General features: G+C 44.5%; 1 long non-coding RNA gene across 1 annotated transcript; it reads left to right on the forward strand.

Annotated features, from left to right (window-relative positions):
* Positions 1-735: 735 nt before the first annotated feature.
* On the forward strand, positions 736-9030 carry LOC116973985. Its single transcript, XR_004412234.1, has 3 exons — positions 736-746; positions 2066-2073; positions 8998-9030. It is a non-coding gene; the product is annotated as an uncharacterized LOC116973985 (long non-coding RNA).
* Positions 9031-22394: the final 13364 nt, after the last annotated feature.

The following is a 22394-nucleotide window of genomic DNA, read 5'->3' on the forward strand; positions in this document are numbered from 1 at the left end:
CCGGGCTCTGCGGCCTATCATCGCTGAAGCTGGAGGCCTCCACGGACTGTCCTGATCGTCCCGTCAAAGGAGGACTTGAGGCCCCCGACCGAGGAAGAACCAAAGCAAGGACTTCAACTTTATTTCGCCTTCCATCACAGTGAGGAATGTTTAGGAGTCACTATCGTGGATGTTCATGTTAAAATGTGTTTTTGAGTCTGTTGCTTTTAATTGTATGACTGACCTGGCCAATGAAATTCCTCATATGTTGCAAAATATACTTGGCGAATAAAATCAGATTCTGATTCTGATTCTGATTGAAAGCACATTACGAAGAGGACATATGAAGACTACAAAGACGTAAGAATAGTTAAGTAGTCTGGACAAAGATTTGACAAAAATGGAGTAGAAGATGGGAAAACATGATATTGTGAAATATGAAGGGGGTTGGTGTGTGAGATTCAACATGCCATCCTACCTCGTACTGAGCATAAACAACTTAATCATGAACTATGATTCCCCAGAACCTTTTACTGGGATGAATTTTCATGCAAGGCTAACCCTTGAGCCTTTGACACTTCACAAAGATCCTTGTATATAATGAAAGGATACACCAGATATGAAAAGGCATTAGAAAATGTAAATCATCTAGCCGAAGATGCTGGAGAAGTATATCTGAGAAAGGGTATCTGACCTCTGGAAAAGTGCCAACATGAGTAATGACCAGAATAATTAATAAAAACTGGCTGCCTTATACTTAACAAACTGTTTATACAGAAAGGTATTCATAAAAGAAGGCTCTGCGGTTGAATGAACAACTAAATCACTTCTGGAATGGTCACTGGTCAAAATTTTTATTTCACTTTCCTCTCTGTGGTTACTGACAGTATTCGCACATATCGCTCTTGGAAGCATTCATTATCAATTAATTCTGTGTCACACCCATGAGCCTTCCAGCATGTATGCCCTCTGTTCCCCTGTCCAAATGGACAGAAGGAAGATGGAATAGCTGATGAGTGGATGGGCTCAAAGATATTGAAGGTGTTTTGGTTCAGAAATGTTAGGATACAGTTTATTTTTTGTGGTTAGCTAAGCTGAAATGTTCATTTGCCTGAGCACTAAGTGGAAACTAATGAGCTGAGACTGATACAAATGTAGTGAAGGCTTATGAAAACCAAAAGAACTATTGCTTAATGCTTGCATGAAAGATTTCAACATGGAAAAATATTGACACATTCCTCACCTGTGTGATGAGGAATTCATTCAATATATGTTTTATTTTAAATTGGCCAATAGCTCTCCTCTGTGACAATTCAGCAATCAAGATATACTGAATTTCTGAACTATTTTTCAAAGGAAGACTAATTGTTCTAACATCTCTAATTCACTCAGCTCACAATTGGGTCCCAGGGTAACAAACTCTGTATTCTGATAAACCTATCTACATATCTGTCCCTCTATCAACCACTGACTTATATAACCATATAACCACTGACTTATTGGAAGGACTATAGTATAATCCCACGAACGTGATTACACCTTTCTTATTTTTGTGGTATACCCATATTGCCTCATTAGATGAACCCTCCTGTTGGACCTTTTGATTGCCACTGTGACATTCTCCCTGATTATTAATGTAACTCTTTCATCTTTTTTCTACCTCTTTCTCCATCACATCTGGAACATCAAAACCCTGAAAAGTTGAGCTGTCAGTCCCGTCTATCTCGCAATTAAATCTCCCCTTTCGACACAACATCATGCACTGATTCATGCTCTAAGTTTGTTAGCTTCACGCATAATGTTCCTTGCACCACAATAAACACGCTTCAGACCATCACCCTCACTATGTTCATTAACCTTACCCTGCCTGTTCTTCCTTTGACACTCACTGTTCATAACATCTACCTTCCCATCAGTTCTTCCATATGCTGACTGCCTGCTCTAGTTTCCACTCCCTGCCACTCTAGTGTAAATCCTCCCAAGTAGCACTATAAACTATGCAGGAACTACCAAAACACATTAGACGTCATTTACTCCTTCAAATCACATTAATTCTCTCGCAACAGAAAGGTATTCATAAAAGAAGGCTCTGAGGTTGAATGAACAACTAAATCACTTCTGGAATGGTCACAGGTCAAACATTATATTTCACTTTCCTCTCTGTGGTTACTGACAGTATTCGCACATATTGCTCTTGGAAGCATTCATTGTCAATTAATTCCGTGTCACATTAATGAATCTTCCAGAATGTATGCCCTCTGGTCCCCTGTCCAAATAGACGGAAGGAAGATGGAATAGCTGACGAGCGGATAGGGTCAAAGATATTGAAGGAGCTTTGGCTCAGAAATGTTAGGATACAGTTTATTTTTTGTGGTTTTCATTTCAATTAGAGATGATAAACAAGAATTTTCTCCATGTGCAGACACCGCTGTCAAGTTGCAAGAAGAATAAACCACTCTGGCCAGTTCAATGATTCTAGTAACAGAATGTTATGAGGATGTACTGTAAAAAGTAAAATGGATAAGTGAGACGCAGTGGATGTCGTGTATCTGGACTTTCAGAAAGCCTTTGGTCCCACACAGGAGATTAGTGGGCAAATTTAGAGCACATGGTATTGGGGGTAGGTTACTGACATGGATAGAAAATTGGTTGGCAGACAGGAAACAAAGAGTATGAATTAACGGTCCCTTTCAGAATGGCAGGTAGTGACTAGTGGGGATGCAGGAAACATGTTCCCGATGTTGGGGGAGTCCAGAACCAGGAGCACAGTTTAAAAATAATGGGTAGGTCATTTAGAACTGAGATGAGGAAACACTTTTCACCCAGAGAGTTGTGAATTTGTGGAACTCTCTGCCTCAGAAGGCAGTGGAGGCCGATTCACTAGATGCATTCAAAAGAGAGTTAGATAGAGCTCTTAGGGCGAGCGGAATCAAGGGATATGGAGAGAAGGCAGGAACAGGGTACTGATTGTGGATGATCTGCCATGATTATACTGAATGGCTTGCTGGCTCGAAGGACCGAATAGCGGCAACCGGCAACTGGAATTATCTATGTGTCTATGTATCCATTTATTTGTATCATCACTATTTTCTTGTGAATTAATGACATCAAGTCCCTGTCAAGCTTTGAAGTCATGTTGCATCTACTTATCACTGGATCTCGATTTAAAAACAGTTTTTACCCACACGCAATCCGAATTCTGAACACACTATGATAACAGCACATATCCTCCCCATGCATGTACTGTATATTGTATGATGTTGTGTTTTATGTTATGTTTGACGGGAATCAGCCTACCTTGTAACATCCTGTACTGAACCTGAATTCCACCAGCTTGACTGTGTGGTCATTAAATAATCTAATCTAATCTAATCTAATCCTATTTACACTAGAGAGAAGCAACTAGTTACGGGAGGAATATAACCATATATATTAGGAGAAATGCAAATCATATAATACAAGTTCACAGATAGATAGAGATTATAAAAGCACAGTGGGAAGCAATACATTTATCACCAAAAGTCATAATTGACTTAGGTTTAATATCGTAATAAATTTAATTAATAGCTATTCATTGTTTTTATTTCATTGGAGTACATTCATTCAGCTGTAAGGATCATGGCATAAATAACTTACATGATTCAAAAATATATATTTTTTGAATGAGGGATTACATGGAGATGATAAATAATTGTGATCGTGCATTTTTAAGCTCTTGCGGGACCATTTGTCTATGAGGTAGCTTCGAGCATTCTGTAGACAAGCAAAAACAGCTTTTCATATTATCCTATTGATCATAAAAACTTAAAAACTTTATAAAAGCTTGTTCATCACTAATGCAAGTTAGAATATTTATTGATGCTCCATCATTCATCAAGATCATCTGATTGTCCACTTCAGCTTCATCTTCCTACATAATTCCTATAAACCCCTATCTCCTAAAATTCAGGAATCCTTCAATTCTTTTTCTGAATGAAGTGAATAACTCAGTCTTCACAGCCCTCGGGGTGGAGAATTTGATCGATATGTTTATCTCGATAAATGCTCTAACTTGTAATTGTGATGATGGTTTAAGCAGAAATCCCGGAATCCTGCATGACAATTGCCGCACCTTTCCTCAAGTTTCTGTAACATGGAAAATTGTGGTTTTGGGTTGCGAGTTCTGTGAGATGAGTCACATAGCAAATGTACCCTGTATTACTTGTTATTCAGTCAAACAGCTGGAGTTAAAGGACGACTTGTTATTCCGCCCTGGTTGGAGATACACATAATATTGGTTAAAAAAATTTGTAATCTGAAAAGATTGAGGCTGAAACAGATATTGTGAAATATGAGAGTGTGTTATCTATTTAAGGCTCTTTTCCCAAATTTCTTCCCAAGTCCTGACCACAACAGATTTCTCTGGCATCAAGGACCAATTTGTATGGTTCACTCATTCATTGGACAAGCCGCAGATTCTCCTAACTCATCAAATATAAATCGACAACATATTTGGATCCCTTGTCCTTTCACGAGCACCAAATATAATGAAATTCGTAGGACAATTCTTTTCAAAAAGATTGTGAAGATCCCCCTTTGTACCCTGTCATTCATAAAAGGTCCCATCCTAAAGAATCCCTTTGCTATTATAAGCTATACTCTACCACAGAAGCCAGTGGAGGCCAATTCACTAGATGAATTCAAGAGAGAGTTGGATATAGCTTTTAGGGCTAACGAAATCAAGGGATACAGGGAGAAAGCAGAAACAGTGTACTGATACTGGATGATCAGCCATGATCATATTGAATGCCGGTGCTAGTTCGGAGGGCCGAATGGCACATTCCTGCACCTATTATCTATGTTTCTATCATCTTTGTCCTAAGGCAACTGAAGCTGCATAACAATGTTCTCCACTGACTTGACTAAAACAAGTCGGAGAATCTTACTTTCTTGCCAGTTACAGGGCCAAGACCAGTCCTGCTGCTGCTGAAGAATGATTGGATTCACCAGTGCTGCCCTCATCGGGCTTTTAAAGTCAATGTCTGGTTTTACGCCACAGCAGAGTTGAAATATTTGTGATCGGCAAATGTTGGATGGTTTACAAAATAAGAAGTATTGCCAAGATTGTTTTCACTCAATACACAGAATGCTGAGAGCTGAGCAATCAGTGTGTGAAACCCTTACAGCTCCTGGCATCAATGATACCGCCTCAACCACCAGATCATTCAATTCTTGCGGCTGCCAAGAGGGACGTGTTAACTCCTGTGATACCCAGGTGGTGAGACAACCTTCCTGAAGCTCTTTGGTTCCTAAATTTTCCTACATAAATTTTAATGCTTCAAGATTCTTTGAAACAGTTATAGGAAATTTGATTGGGAGTTGCAAGGAAGTGCATATGAATCTGCAGTGAATGGAGGGGTTTGGGTCAATTAGATTAATTTAGCTTGGCAACATGTTCAACACAGACATTTTGGGATGAAGGGCCCGTTCCTGTCTATTCCTTTCTATGTTTTGTGTGTGTGTATCCGAGTGTGTGTACTATGTTTCCTCATAATATGGATTCGGAGGCTGCATTAAGGCATGGCACACATTCCATAATATTCAGTTTGGCACAGAACACCATGACTTAAGCAATAACATGTCTTTGATATTTACCAGTTACCCAAGCATGCGGTGTATTGAGAATTGAACAAATTGAGTTTAGTTTAGTTTGGGGATACAATGTGTAAACAGGTTCTTCAGCCCACCAAGCCCGCACCGACCAGCGATCACCTGTATAGACAGACAGCATAGATAGATTGTCGGGATTGAACCCGGGTCACTGGCGCTGTAAGGCAGCAAATCTACTGCTGCGCCACTGTGCACTGTTACATTTTGGCAAAGCCGTGCCAACTTACTTTTAGAAAACAGTATTATTTCAGCTGTGAAAAGTAATGAGTGGTGTCAACTTTATCAGTTCTCATTCCAATTTGCCAGTTGCAGCTCTGCATGCAGCACGCAGCATTTCAAGCAGGACCTAACTTTCTACAATTTTCTAATTACATAATGCTGTCATGAGCGCACATGTTTTATCCTGCAGTGGAATATTCCCACTTACATGCTTACTCATTCATGAGGTCATGGTATGTCTTTGAGATGACAGATTCGCTCATTTCTTTACCATCTTTCAGCTGTAACGTTAACAGTAGGATACTTTTATTCTAATTGATTTACTAAAATTAGAAGAATCTCTCGAGTATGTTGCATACGAGAGACTACTACTGCTTCAAATCACTTAGCTTGGTGATTCAATTGCTGGCAAATGGCTTTTGATCCTTTAATATCTGTCTAGTATGCAATTCAGCAATGACGTTCAAAGATAGATCTTCAAGAAGTCTTCATGATGAACCATAAGTGAAAATAATGGGAAGAAGAGTGCTTGTGAGGTAAGGGCAGTTTGAGAGGGAAATCGGACTTGGAGGTCAAACGCTGTTCTCATCCCTGATCCTCTAAGAATTAGTACTGGACTTCCCTGATCCCAACAAGTACTGGTCTCTCCCAACCCACCGATACGCTACAGATTATCCCCCAAAGTCCACATTAGGTGCTGCTCTCTACAACTCCTTCAATTACTTTGATCTGTCTTCACTAAAGAAAATACAAAAAAAAACTATTTCAGAAAATCAACAGTCTAGCGACAATGAGGAGATGCAGAAAATAAGTGTTAAATTGTACGAGAGAAGTGACATGGATTGAGAATTGGTTGTCAGACTGAAAGCTAAGAGTGGGAATAAAGAGATTATTCTCAAATTGTCAGACTGTGACGTGTAAGGTTGTGCGGTGACTGGTCTCGGGTCCCTGCTATTCACAACCATTTGGCTGAGGAGACCAATTATCATATTTCCACGTTTGCTGATGATACAAAACAAGGTGGGACTGTGAGTGAGAAAATAAATGTAAAGAGGCTTCAAGGAAACAAAGACAAGTTGACTAAGTGAGTAACAGCATTTCAAATGGATTATATTATATTATAGACAAGTGTGAGCTGAACATAACAGAAAAGCAGAGAGCTTGGTGAATGGTAGAAGACTGGTGTTGTTGGTGTTCAAAGATGTACATACATACAAATAACAGAAGGACAATGTACAAACATAGCAGGTAATTAGGTAAGCAAATTGTATTAGATTATTCATTACAAGAGGGTTTCAATACTGGGGAATTGAAGTCTTATGGGCCTGTCCCACTTAGGTGATTTTTCAGACGAATGCCGGTGACAGTCAAACTGCCGGCAGTCGCCTGAAAAACCGGCAACTGGTATGGCGACTGTCAGAGTGGAACACACACAAACACATCGCTTCCTTCACCAGCCCATTATGCAGGCGGGGGGGGGGGGGGGGGGGGGGTTGGGGGGACAGGGCAAGCGGGGAGTGCACTGTCTGAGTGAAATTCACACGGTGCAAAGCAAATGTGATACAGACACACACCACGATGAACAGGAAGGTTGGTGCTGTAATTAAGACGGTGAAAGCACAGTGCATGGGAAGGGTCACATAAGTCCTTTAAAAGAGGGGGGGAGAGGGGGGGGGGGAGGGGGGGAGAAGGTAGAAGAAGGAGTGGAGACAACTTTTAAGAAGCCAGAGATACACGGCTGTGAAGCTCGGCGGACATTAACATTACCGGTCTGTTACCCTTGGTTCTGAAAACTACTGCTTATGTTTTTTTCCCCAATGAGTCAGCACCGGCTACAACCTACGAGAACCTAAGAGAACCTTCGACCGCCTGCCAACCCACTAGGACCTCCTGGCGACCCACCTACAGCATGAGAATTCTCGCTACTCTCCACGGCGGCTGCATCCTAGTCGCCGCTAATTTTTCAACATGTTGAATAATGAGGCCGCGACTAGTTCCCAGACTGCAGGAACTCCTCACGACCATGAAGGCGACTACCGGCAACCACCCGCGAACATGTGGCGACTGCATAGTCTCCTGCAGTCGCCTAAAAAGTCGCCTAAGTGGGACAGGCACATTACTACGATGGTGTAGTTTGCTGCTGAGACCACATCTGGAGCATTCTGTGCAGTTTTGTTTTTCTTACCTAAGATGGGAAGGACTTGCACTGGAAGTGTAACAATGATTCAGCAGACTTGCTCCTTGGATGACTGATTTGCTGTGTGAGAAGAAGTCTTTAGAGTTTGGAAGAATAAGAGGAGATCACCGATATTTGCAAAAGCACAAAAATTTAGCTGGTGAGATGCAGCGAGAATTATCCCTCTATCTGAGGAACTTGGGATGAGAATTCACAGTTCTGAAATACAGGCTGGAATTGAGATAAGGAAATACTTCTTGAATTGAACAATGAATTTTCAGGACTTTCATTTCAAGTATCCCCTGTGTTCCCTCTCTCTTAACACTGTTGCCGGCCCTGCTTAGTTCTGGCCTATTCTTACCTCCAGTTCTCTCCCCTCTACTTTCAGTCTGAAGAAGTGTCCCTTCCCGAAACATAACAAATCCTTTTTCTCTGGGGATGCTGCCTGATCCTCTGAGTTACTTCAGCAGCTTGTGTCTATTTCCATTCAAGGGAAGGTGCTGAACTTTCAGAAATCTCTAGCCTGAAGTAAAGTAAAGTAAAGTAAATGTATTTATATAGCACGTTTAAATCAACTCGCGTTGAGACCAAAGTGCTTTACATAGAAAAAAAATAATTAAGCTTCCGTACATCCATAGAAAAATTAAAATTAAGAAAAATGACACAACATATTGTATAATTCAACACAAACGTCCCCCCACAACAGAATAAACAATTTCCACTGTGGGGAAAGGCAACAGAAAGTTCAGTCCTCTCCCTCAGTGATCACCCGAGGTCGGGGCCTATTTGTGGCCTCCGCAGCCAGTCCGATGTTTTCAGGCCCTCTTGCCAGAAAGCTGGAATGCCGGCATCAGGTGAACACTCCTCGGCAGCTTGGAAATGTCTGGAGCGGCCGCCGAGGAGTGAAGGCTCAGTCATTCAGTACACTAAGGAAACCAATTGACATGGAAATAGTACAAGAAAATAGTGCTGAGGTAGAAGATCAGCAATGATCTTAATGAATGGTGGAACAGGCATGAAGGGCCAAATGGCCTTCTGCCGCTCATATTTCATATGTTCTTGTGTCAACACCGAGTGCTCGACATCCCCTGATCCCAACACCACGTGTGCCTTCTCCGCCATTTCTCCTAACACAAAGCAGTGGTCTAATACTGATTCCAGTTTTCAATCCTCAAATCATGCCAGTTCATGCCACAATTGCATCTGCTTTACTTTTGTTTCATCATCCCTGCTGTGAGACTGTATCAAATCCGAGCTACTGGAAGTTTGAGTGGGCTTGATTGCTTTGTATTAATCAGTGTGTTACTGCATTACCTCTCAGCTTGGTTTGTGTTGTTCATCTTGGTGCTATTTAAAGGTTTTCCACACTCTCTTATTAGCGTCATCATTTGATTTCTCGCAGCTTTGTACAACCTCACCATTGTTGCAATATTTTGTTTACCAGAAAGCACTATGGCTTCTGCAAAGGATCCGAAATCAAAATATTACAATGATGCAGCTGAACATATATGATGTGACAAACAGTAAAATGGATTACAATGAGCAAATGCTGTTTTAACGGTTGAAATTTGAACTCTCATACAATTTTTGTGTTTATTTGTGTGGGAAGCAAATGATGCAAATGCTGGTTTACACCAAAGATAGACACAAAATGCTGGAGTAACTCAGCGGGTCAGACAGCATCTCTGGAGAAAAGGAATAGGTGATGTTTCTGGTCGAGACCCTTCTTCGGACTGATTTGTTTGTTTATTTGGCAGCATTGATAACTGGACGAATCCTCTATATTCCACGGTGTGAGCTATAAACTAGCGTTGTGCGCATCGCTTACCCATTGTACCAATGTATTTGGCACCAGAAATAGTACAGACTACCCAGTGAACATTCCTGCAGCTAACACTTCTCTTCAGAAAGCTGAAAGAGGGAGGCAGGGAATCTTGTTGATGTTGATGGAATGATTCTGCTGATGGCCCAGGATGTTCTAGCAGCTGCTGTTTTTTGACAATCCTGATTGCAGGGTTTCGACCCAAAACATTACAAATTCCTTTCCTCCTGCAGATTCTGCTCTACTCGTTGAGCTCCAACACCAGATTGTCGCTCTAGATTGCAGCAACTCTTGCTGCTCCATGTATAGATTTTTAATAATTTTTAAGTTTCCTCCATTGGAAGTCAGCACCCTTCATCCAGACAACGACCACTGGGGAAGAATTTTTAGGAGCGAATGGTTTGGCAATAGCAAAAAGCATTGGGAAAGGCCACACAGGCCTGCTCTGGCATTTGATAAGATGTTAACTGATTTGATCGTCGCTTGAGCTCCAGTTTCCTGCCCCTACAGGCAATAAGGAAATCTGCAAGGGTGATCAGTTTAATTTTGTATGGAAGGGTAAGGTGTGAAACCTTTGATCTCTCTTTGTCACACCTTACCCTTCCTTATCTTTATGTCTCCCTCTCCCTTGACTCTCATGTTAAAGAAGGCTCTCAACCCGAAACCTCACCCGTTCCTTCTATCCAGAGATGCTGCCTGTCCCACTGAATTACTCCAGCATTTTATGTCTATCTATAGACAGCAAATGTATCTCCTCCTCCCCGTGCCTTGCACTATGTTCAGCGCACCATCAGAAAATGTTCCTCTCATCCATTCACGTATTCTCATTCCACAAAGCACAATAGGTCAGATACAATTTTCCAAGGACCTCCATCAATTCTTGAGCCCCTGTTGCATCTGCCCTTTATAAACTATGAACTGCCTATAGATAACACTAATCCGGCACAATCCTGAAACTCAAGTTGAATTTGCAATCAGTTGGCAGAATAAATCGTTTGGCTGCAGCAGACATTTAAAGCAGCCAACAACACAATATGTAATGCAGTCACCCTATTGAAAGTCTAAAAGCAGTTTAAATGCTTTCATGGATTATCCATTGATTAACTCACTCACACAGTTAAAGTAATTCCCATTCCTGATTCACAAGTCAATGGTCATTACAATAACTGAGATTGTAAACAATATTGTTATCTAAAGGAACAGCTGTAAATATTGCATTTCCTTGAGAAGGTATTATAATGTATAAATGGAAAATGAGACATGCTAGAAATCTGAAATGAATTATGCTTAGTTTTAGATATTGCTGACCTTCTTAACCATTGTTCCATGATTTACATGACTTATGTTTTGAAGATAGTTATGGGGACCATGATGGATTACAGGATAAATCACTTCTTACAGATAATTCAGTTTCTGCACTACTCTTTAAGTCATAGTATTATAATGGCTGAGCCAGGTAAGGTCCTGACTAATGTGAACCTATAATAGTATAAATGTTCTTAGGACCTTAAAGTAGCTGGGTAACATTTGCTTTCTTATTACATTTCCCTCTTCCTTTCTTCTCAGTCTCTGAAAGAATTGGTTCCTTGTTATCACATCTTCCTCAAATATATATTAATCTTCCAGTAGATAAGACTTGTGAGCTTTGAAAATGAAATAGTGCCTAGAATTTTCATTGCATTGGGCATCACACCCAAGGTTGAACAGTTTGAGTAGCATATGCTTTGGAAGACTCTAGTGTATACCAAAATGAAGGAGGAGAATATAGGCATCAGGCCTCAGGGCCTTGCAACTTCTGTCCAAAACAAAATATAGCAGATCTTCAGTCTCTGAGGCATTCCCACAGGCCTTGAGATGATGGCACTCTTTTTTAAGGGCATTCTATTATTTTCTTTCTGATATTCAACTTTAAGGCATGAGCAATAAGGCTTAGTATGTGCAAGTGCTATTCTGCTTGGAATTTCTTCTAGCAGAAGGCTGGGAATATGAGTTTAGTTCAGAGATATAGTAGGGAACAGGCCCTTTGGTCCACCGACCACATCAACCATCGATCACTTGATCACACTAGTTCACTGTTGTCCCAATATCTCATCCACACCTTACACATTAGAGACAGTTTACAGAGATCAATTAACACGTAAACCAACATGTTTTGGGAATGTCGGTAGAAAGCGGAGCAAACCCTTGGAGTCACATGGAGAATGTGCAAACTCCACACTGACAGCACCTAAGGTCAGAAACGAACCTGGGTCTCTGGCAGTGTGATGCAGCAGCTCTACTAACTGCATCACAGAGTTAAAAGATATGATGATACCCAACAACCTCACAACTTGCTGCCTGAATATTTGTACTTCTTTTCAGTAACTGTTTCACCCACCCTCTAAAAGATTCCTGACAGCACGTAGACAATGCAAAGCGGCAGATAATATGATGAACAAGTTGGCGTTTTTTTTATATCCATTGGAAATAAATTGTTTTGTGAATAGTACATTTATTTTTCCATACCGAAGGGGAACAGAGAGGGCAGGCAATTAAAATGCAAAGTCTCCATTTAGCACTCCATTCACACTGATTTATAATCTTAGCAGCAAATGAGTCTCCTGCGACACTGAGGGTGAGAGCCTCAAGCACAAATTCTAATCAAGATCCTATGACACCAATAGAATATCATTGCATTATAATCGAGACTTGAGTATGAAGGCTCTTGCAATTTTTTTTGTATACTTGAGCAGATTATCAAGCCTTTGGAAAAGATAAGTCATCTTCCTACTCCAAAGATGTACAAGTTTGTAGGTTAATTGACTTGGTAGAAATGTAAATTGTCCCCAATGTGTGTAGGATAGTGCTAATGTGCGGGAATCACTGGTTGGTGCGGACTCGGTGGGCCAAAGGGCCTGTTTTCGCGCTGTATCTCTAAACTAAACTAAACTCAGTGTACAACTCTCTGCAGAGGAGGGAGAAATGTACAGGTGGCTTTATTTGGTGAGTGCCAGAATGGCACAGCTGTGGGCCGCCATCGCTCAACGCGCCACCCCATCACCCTGCAGTTCTTATCGAAACATACAGCCTTCCCTTGGACATGCGGGTCGACCTGCAGACCGACGTCACTCTCACCTTGTGGTGAATCTTTGGAAAATTCTCCACACAGTGATGTGGCAGCTCAGTTGCTGAGATTATTCAAGCTGGAGTTCGACAGATTTATGTATTCATCTTTTTTGACAGAATGAGAAAAAAACTGCGTATTTTTTCAATGATGAAAGATTGAAAGATGTTAGTGTTCGAATCTGGGTATCCTTGAAAATTAATGTGCACGTACTGCAAACAATGAAGAGATATGGGATTTTGCAGGAAACTGACACTGAGGTAAAAGCACAGCACAGAATATTGAAAATGGTGTAAAAACCAATGTTTCAGAGAATGGAGTGGATTGAAGTGGAAAATCGGTATCTAGTCATACAGTGATAGGAAAATATCTATAATGATGAGAGAAATACTGTTAGTAACAGAGTGCGAGACCAGAACTGGACAGCAGAACTGGGTGAAAAAGAGTTGCAGTAATAATCTTATGTTGAGCAACAGCACCCTCTACTGTAAAGGCTCACACACAGAGGAAAAAACAATTACATTCCACCCACAAGTAGTGACCTAAATTCCTTGACGTTTGGGAGTACATTCGTACTTTCAGTTATAAAGAAACCATGCTGCAATTTCAACAGAAGATTGTATTTTCAGCCTCTGGGCTCTTCCTATTATCTGTTCTTTCAGGAGAGTGGTGGTTCAAGATGAATGTTCCTATTAATTATGTATTAGACCATATCATCAATATAGTATTTCTAAATGTAAGTAACAAAGGGCCATGTCCCAGCTCAGCAAGTGATTCTCATTATTATAACCATCAGCAGAAACACTTGCATGCCTAGAAAAATTAAATAGGATCGCGGGTATAGGAAGGAATGATGGGCATGATGGAAAAAAAAACTAGTAAGAATTTAAAGCAGGAGGAAAGTTTAGTGATCTCAAAGGGCATGAAATCATTTAAAAACCACTCACATATCACATTATAAAAAATATATTTGGAAATGGCAGACAATCGACAGAAGCTATACACCACAGACTCCATGGTGCCACTTTTTGCATTTATTTCTGTCTATCTAGCATTTTGATGTCACATTTTGAACTGCTATAGAAATAAATAAATTCAAAAAAATGCAGCTTTGATTGTTTTGAACGCATGCAAATTCCGGCACTCTAAAACTCCAGAATAAAAATTAGTAAGCCAACCTTGTTCAATGAATAGAACAAGATATTAAATGAGTGGGTACAATTAAAAACTGGGAAGATGCCATGAGATGGGTTATTTAACTGAACACAAGAGGCATGAGATAGGAAGTGGGGGACTGAGGCTGGAAGAGAATGCCTACAAAATTGACTATTATTTGAAGACCCTGACCTAACCTACTGTAACGGCACATCTTTCTATTTTATTCTATCCTGCTTTGGGGACACATATGTGTAGATCAAACAATATTGCTGATTTAATCCACGTTTGATCTTTTGCTGCTGACCTGATCCATTATCCATGTCAATTTCCACATTGCCACCTGGTGGAATGCGGGCAGCCATGTTAGTTAGTTCAACTTACAACTCGGAGCCTACAGTACTCATTTTGATGGTCTCTGTATGTATTCTAATTAAAGTACTTGTTATGATATATAATGACTCTATATCAATAGTGCTTTTCACATGGTGTCAGAAGTGAGATAACATTGCAGTCGACAACATAGAATCTCAACCTGTATGGTTGATCCCCTGGGTGGCACCACAGCTTCACAATACTGACCCTATTGACCTCGCTTCCTCCATATGCGAGAAGAGTAACATTGTTTGGTTTCAATAGGTCTGCCTTCCTCAGACGATGAAACTGTTCCCGAGATAAAACATTGCATTTCGCTCCAGTGTCGATTTTCATCTCGATCACTTTATTGTTTACTGTTATGGTGGCCATTGGCTCACTATTCTGCACATTTTGTGTGATAATAGAATGTGCCAATTCCATCGTCCATGGTCTCTCGTCTATGCTACTATAGGACAAATCTGACGGGCTCTGCCTGCAGCAAATTTATGGGCTGCTTTGTCTGCTCTCCATTAGGTCGGGATCTGCAACATCTCCAGAAATGGTTTTGTCTCGTGTGCCCATGGCAAACTTGAAGAAAGGCAGGGCACATCTCTCTCCTAGCTAAGCGCGCCCCGCCATAGTTATTACTTGGTTAACACGGAACCGATATTTTTGAGGATTTTGTTTTAAGTTTACTTCCCTGGCACGCTCGACTACCTTCTTCAAATTGGCATCATGTTGTTCCATGTTTTTGCCACTAACAATTATATCATCCACGATGATTGCACAAGGGTTTCCGTCAAACAGTTGCTCCGTGGAGCGCTGAAACACCTCACTGGCTGAACTGATATCAAACAGCATGCTCAAAAATCTGTAGCGGTCGAAAGCAGTGTTGAAGGTGGTACGCGTAGATGATGCATCATCCAGGGGAATCTGCCAAAAGGCGTCTAATACAGAGAATACCGTTGCCTTACCCATGTGGGCAGCTACCTCCTCCATGGTAAACATGGGGTGATGGGGCCTTTTGAGTGCGGAGCTCAGGTCCCTTGGATTAATACATAAAATCTCCTGTTTATCCTTCTTTGTAGCAACCACCATCGAGGACAACCAGTCCGTGGGTTCTGAAACAGACGCGATGACTCCCAATGCCACCACCCTGTTCAGTTCGGCTTTGACACGGTCTCTCATGGCAATTGGTACACGCTGAACAGGACGAACCACAGGTCGCACCTCCGGGTCTAAAGACATAGAGTAAGTTATTGGTAGCTTGCCCAGCTCTTCAGTGAAAAGATCATGGTAATCCATGAGAATACGCTGTGTAGAACCCGGAACTGGAGTTAGTTGATGCACAGCCTTGCTGAAGGCAACCAGTCCCATCTCTTTGCAGGCATCATAGCCTAAAAGTGGAATACCTACATTTTTTGTAACACATTAATAAAGCTGTTATCTGAATGAACTACTGGCTAACACGTTTCCAAATGTTTGAGAAGAATTAGTTAAAGAGAGCTGAAAGAAGGGTCTCAACCCAAAACGTCACCCATTACTTCTATCCAGAGATGCTGCCTGAGGTACTCCAGAATTTTGTGTGTATCTTCTGAAAGAAATGTGTTCTCGGTAAAGGTAGACAAAAATGCTGGAGAAACTCAGCGGGTGAGGCAGCATCTATGGAGCGAAGGAATAGGGGACGTTTCAGAGCGAGACCCTTCTTCAGACTGCTAGGTAAATGTCTTTTTAGAGCATTGCATATCTACCAGGAAGAACAAAACAGTTTATTAGTTTAAGCAAATAGGCCACGATCAGCGAACTATCCTCTCCTACCACCTTGGTTCTTGGTTCTTGGGTCCTCCAAAATATTCCAACTGGAATTTAAACTGGAGGTGGTGAAGGGAGGGATTAAGCCAAAAAGGGTATAAAGAACACACACTATAGAATTTAACATAAAACATCCCCACACAGCAGAATCAAAGTTTCCCACTGTGTGGGAAGGCACCAAAGTCAGTCTCTTCCTCCACTGTTCCTCGTGGTCAGGGCCTCCCCAAGCCCTCCACAGTTGCAGCTACGGGCGGCCCAATGTCCAGGACCGCTCGCCGGGGTGATACAAGTCCGACGTCGGGGCTGCGGGACGTCCTCAGCGGCGTGGACACCAGAGACGGCCCCCTCCTACCGGAGTCGGCGGCTTCCAAAGTCCGCAGGCCGCGCCGGGTGGAGACTGCTGCTGTAGGCCCTCTGCAAGGCGCCCCAGGACTCCACGATGTTGTTCAGCGCCGCCCGCGTTGGAAGCTCTCCGCACCAGAGCTCCTCGATGTTGGAACAGCGGCCCAAAGCTCCGGAGCTCTAAACGGCGACCCAGGTAGGCATCGCCCGCTCCGCAGTGACTCCAGCGCTGCGCCGCCGCTGTAGCAGCCCTGGTCCGGTTCCCGTTCCCCGGCAGGAAAGGCCGCTCCGATCCAGCTGGTAGGCCATGAGGTGGGGGGCGAGGACGCGACTCGGAGAAATAGTCGCGTCCCCGCCAGGAAGAGACTGGGAAACGGTTTCCCCCTTACCGTGCCCCCCTCCCCCACATAGAAAAGTTAAAGTTTCCCCCAACACAACATTTTAGACTAACTAAAAAAAAAAAAAAAAGATTGAAATACAGACTGGCTGTAGGTAGAGGCTGCAGTGCAGCGCCCCCTCCGACCCACCTTCACAGTGACAGGATGATTTGCCCACTTTCTAAGCCACTCTTGTTGACAAGAGTCTTGTTGACTCTTGATAATATCTCTCGTTGACAGAAATCATCCCTACACTGTGTGTGTGTGTGTGTGGGTGTATGTCATTTTGCCTTTGAAACGTATCTCCTCGAAAGCAAGATGCAAAAACGCAGAAATGTTTACAATTTCGGTAGGGATTTAACTTATGATTTCAGAAATCCAGTCATCTCTAAATTCGGTCGATTATCTCCCCAGATTTTGAATAAAGTTGTCACAAGACTCACTTTTTCAAAAATAATCGCCACTTGCCAGCTGCTGACGTCACAATGCCCACATGCTCACCAATCGAGGCCCACCTGCCTCCTGGCCCTGAACCCCCGCCGCTGTGGATTAATGCAGCTGCCGTCAACGCGCATGCGCAGTTTTACACGAGTCACGTTTATTTTCCACGAGTCACGAGCCTCCTGGCCCTGCCCCCCCTTTATTCAAAACGCGCAGAAAGAACAAGTGTTATGCAGATCCGAGGTCAACGCCGCGTGCTCACAGCCGCCATTCCCTCACAGCCGCCGCTCGCTCAGAGCCGCAAACCGAACGCGCTGCTAGTCGAGCCGCTTGCAAGTCCTTTGAAAAAACCTTGCGAGGGGGCAAGCGAGCTTTGAAAAAACCTTGCAACCCCCCCCCTCTCTGTCCCGCTTTCTCTCTCTCCCCTCCTATCTCTCTCCCCTCTCTCCTCATCTCTCTCTCTCCCCCCCTCTCTCCCCCCTCTCTCCCCCTCTCTCTCTCTCCCTCTCTCTCTCCCCCTCTCTCTCCCTCTCCCTCCCCCCTCCTCTCTCTCTCTCTCCCTACCCCCTCTCTCTCTCCCTCACCCCTCTCACTCTCCCTCCCCCTCTCACTCTCCCTCCCCCTCTCTCTCTCCCTCCCCCCCTCTCTCTCTCCCTCCCGCCTCTCTTTTTTTTTTTTTTTTTTTTAATTCCAAGACTTTATTCAACACATCAAATAATACAACACATCACGTCATACACAAAACGAAATTAGATTATACCAAGTGTCATTATAGTACAACATTACAATCATTATTCACAATACTCTCAACCCCTCGTGGTGACCAGCGCCCACGGAATACCTCCAAGTCCCCATGAACACCGCATGTTCCCTCTCCAGGGACACACGTGCACGGACGTAGGCCCGAAAGAGGGGCAAGCAGCCGACCCTTGCCTGACCATCCATCGCCTGCTGCCTGGACCCGCGTATGGCCATCTTGGCCAGGCCCAGGAGTAGACCGACAGGTAGGTCCCACCCTCCCACTTGGCTCTTCCCACAACCTGCCTTGTGTCCAAACACAAGAATCGTAGGACTAAAATGTAACCAGAACTTTAGGAACAACCCCTTCAGATATTGATACAGGGGCAGTAGCCTTTCACACTCCATATAAATGTGGAACACGGTCTCTTCCTCGCCACAGAAAATACAGGCAGCGGACGAGTCCGTGAACCGACTCAAAAGTTTGTTACATGCCACCGCTCCGTGCAGCACTCTCCACCCCAGGTCCCCAATGTAAAGGGGGACAACTCCCGTGTAGAGGGACCCCCACTGGGGACCTTCCCCGCCTTCAGGTGGTAACACCGTCCGCCATGGAGTGTCGGGACGGGAGACGAAGGCAAGGAGGTGCAGAATGTGCAGGAACATTCTATACAGTGAGCGTCTCTTCGCGTCACGAAACGGCACGCTAATCATCTCCGAAAGGCGGCTCAGGTTGTGTGGAGCCGGTGCCCGAGATATGTCCCGGAACCTAGGCCCGATGAGCAGATCTGACGGAGCGGGTAAGAGCTCATTCAAAACCACTCTAGGCTCGCGCCTCTCCTCGACACCCGCCATGATTTGGTGAGGACCGGCCACTCCCGCAGCCGCAACATCCCCCTCCCCTCGTGGAGCAACACGCTGGCTGAAAACAACCAGATTCCTCACTCTTAACACATCCCGGTAGAAAACAGGCAAGCCCCTTAGGGCGGGTCGACTGATGCCCGCCTCCGGGAGCCGCGAGACCCCCCTTAGACAACGACCCCGTCGGAAAAAATACGTGGCCAAAACGTGCCATCTGGGGGGATTCTCTATATACATATACCTCCTCAGAGTCCTGAGGTGGAGAGCCGCCACCTGGGTACGCACGCATACCAAGGACTGGCCACCCTCCTCTAACGGGAGACTCAGGACCGCTGCGGAAACCCAGTGCTTCCTATTTCCCCAAAAGAAGTCCACCAGCTTCTTCTGTAAAGCATTTACAAAAATGGAAGGCGGGACAAGAGTAGCCAGCCGGTACCATAACATGGAGGCCACCAGCTGGTTTATGACCAACACCCTCCCCTGAAAAGAAAGAACTCCAAGCAGGCCTGACCAGCGCCCCAGCCTGGCAACCACTTTCGTCTCCAACTCCTGCCAGTTTGCCGGCCAAGCATCCTCAGTGGGACTCAGGTACACCCCCAGATAGAGGAGGTGCGTGGTGCTCCACGCAAACATTACCATCTCCTCTGGCAGGGAGTCTACCTGCCACTGACCCACTAAAAGTCCAGAGCACTTCCTCCAATTAATCCTGGCAGAAGATGCAGCCGAGAATATCTTCTGGCAATCACGCATCCTCCGCAGGTCACCAGGATCGGTGAACATGAGGAGTACATCATCGGCATATGCCGAAAGAACCAACTCCACCCCCGGGCCCGGTAGGGCCAGGCCTGTCAACCTCCTCCGAAGAAGACACAGGAACGGCTCCACACAGACCGCGTACAACTGACCTGACATGGGGCACCCCTGCCAACAACGCACCATTAACCTTCACAAGGCACTCCACTGCAGCATACAAGAGGCGGACCCGGGCCACAAAATGCGGTCCAAATCCGAACGCTTGAAACGTTCCGAAAAGGTATTCATGCTCTACCCTATCAAAAGCCTTCTCCTGATCAAGAGACAGAAAATAGAATAGAATAGAATAGAATCTTTAATTGCCATGCAACCAGGGTTGGTGGTATTTGGGTTCGGTACATGATGGTACACTGCTTTTGTTACATACCACTAATAACACAGATCACCGTAATAAAGTGCATCCATACCACATCACAAGTCACAAATCTCACCAACAATACATAGTGCAAAAGAACAAACAAAGACCATAGACAAGACACTGTATACATCAAAAGTCATATTATTGTCTGATTATTGGACGGAATTGAGAGTTCTTATTGCTGAGGGGAAGAAACTGTTTTTAAAGCGGGTGGTTTTAGTAGCAAGTGACCTGAGGCGCCTCTCCGAAGGGAGAGACTGAAAAAGGTGATTTGCTGGATGGGAGTGGTCCGAGATGATATTTTTTGCCCGTTTTGAGGTACGTTGGAGATAACTGGAATGGATTGAGGGGAGGGGGGAGTTGATGATCCTGGAGGCCTTGGAGACAATGCGTTGTATTCTGTGTAGTGAGTGACTATCGGTGTTACTGACCAGTTCCCTGTGCTAGATGAATCAGGTCCCTAACCAGGTGGATGTTATCCTGAATGGACCGACCAGGGACTGTGTAGGACTGGTCATGGTGAATCAACTGAGACAGCACGGAGCCCAGGCGATTTGCCATCGCCCGTGCAAAAACTTTGTACTCTGTGCATAGGAGAGAGACCGGGCGCCAGTTTTTCAACAGGCGGAGTTCCCCCTTCTTGGGCAGCAGGACAACAACTGCTCTACGCCACGAGAGGGGCATCTCCCCGGTCGCCAGGCTCTCCCCCAGAACCAACATGTAATCACCCCCCAGGATACCCCAGAAGGCTCTTACAAACTCTACCGTCAGCCCATCCAGCCCGGGGGACTTACCCCTCGTGAGCTGATGCAATGCACGAGTCAACTCCTCCAAAGATAAAGGGCCATCAAGAAGATCGGCCACCTCCCTATCTATAATCGGTAGACTCTCCCACAGGTCCTGCTGAGCTTCCCCGCTGACTCCACCTGCGGAGAACAGGGATCCATAAAAGGACCTGACCAAGGCACTAATCCTCTCTGGATCCGTGACAGAGGAGCCATCATCTGCTAGCAGCTCCTCGAGCTGTTTACGGGCTCCCCGCCCTTTCTCCAGAGAGAAAAAGAAAGGCGAAGCTCGATCCATATCATGCAGCATCTGGACCCGCGCCCTCACGTAAGCGCCTCGAGACCGCTCAAGTTGCAGGTTCCTCAAGGCTTCCTTCTTCTCCTGAAACACACCCCATTCGCAAGTCACCTCCAACCTGACCCAGGCGAGACTCTGCGTCCATCAGCTCCCTCTCAAGCTTCTCAACCGCTGAGTCCCGCCGCCTGGTCGACCCCCACGTGTATTCCTTACACAAAATACGGATGTGAGCTTTCCCCACATCCCACCACTGCCTTAGGGAAGAGAAGCACCTCTGCCTCTCTCTCCACCTCACCCAAAACCGACTGAATGACTCCTGGAAACACCGATCCTCCAGCAGCCGGTTATTAAAGTGCCAATACGCAGACCCGGCCCGAGCGCGCGCTGGATTAAAATCCACACGCACCAGACAGTGGTCGGAGCATGGCACCAGCTGCATTGAGGCCGCTGAGACACGGGAAACAAACGCTCAGGAGATATATATTCGATCAATGCGGGAACCACCGCCCTCAGACCTCCGCGAAAAAGCAGTGGAGTCTGGGTTGAGGTCCCGCCACGCATCAACCAACTCAAAAGAATCAATCAACCCTCTCAGCTTCTTCGCTACAGCAGGGGCACACTGAGTACCAGAACGATCTCGCACCTCAAGTGTGCAGTTAAAGTCCCCCCCAAGGAAGACACACTCTCCCCGATCAATAGTGCTCAACAGAGCACTCACCTCCTGAAGTAGGCCGGCCTGCATCGTGCCGGAGCTGGGGGCATACACGTTAATGAAATGCAACGGCATGCCATCCAGGCTCACGGCCAGATGGAGCAAACGTCCTGGCACAACTTCTTGCACTTTTATAATATTGGGCAGGAAATTCTGAGCCAACAGAATGGCCACCCCACTCGAATTTGAGCTAAGATGACTCATATAGACCTCACCTTCCCACTCCAATCTCCAGGTGGGTTCATCACTGACAACAATATGCGTCTCCTGCAGAAAACACACTGCAAATTTCCCCTCCCTAAGGACCGATAAAAGCTGGAATCTGCGAAAACTCGCTCTACTCCCATTTAAGTTTAGGGTATCTAATGTGAATGCACTGGTACATTAAATTGAAAAC

The sequence above is a fragment of the Amblyraja radiata genome, chromosome 6, assembly GCF_010909765.2.
Source record: "Amblyraja radiata isolate CabotCenter1 chromosome 6, sAmbRad1.1.pri, whole genome shotgun sequence".
NCBI lineage: Eukaryota > Metazoa > Chordata > Chondrichthyes > Rajiformes > Rajidae > Amblyraja > Amblyraja radiata.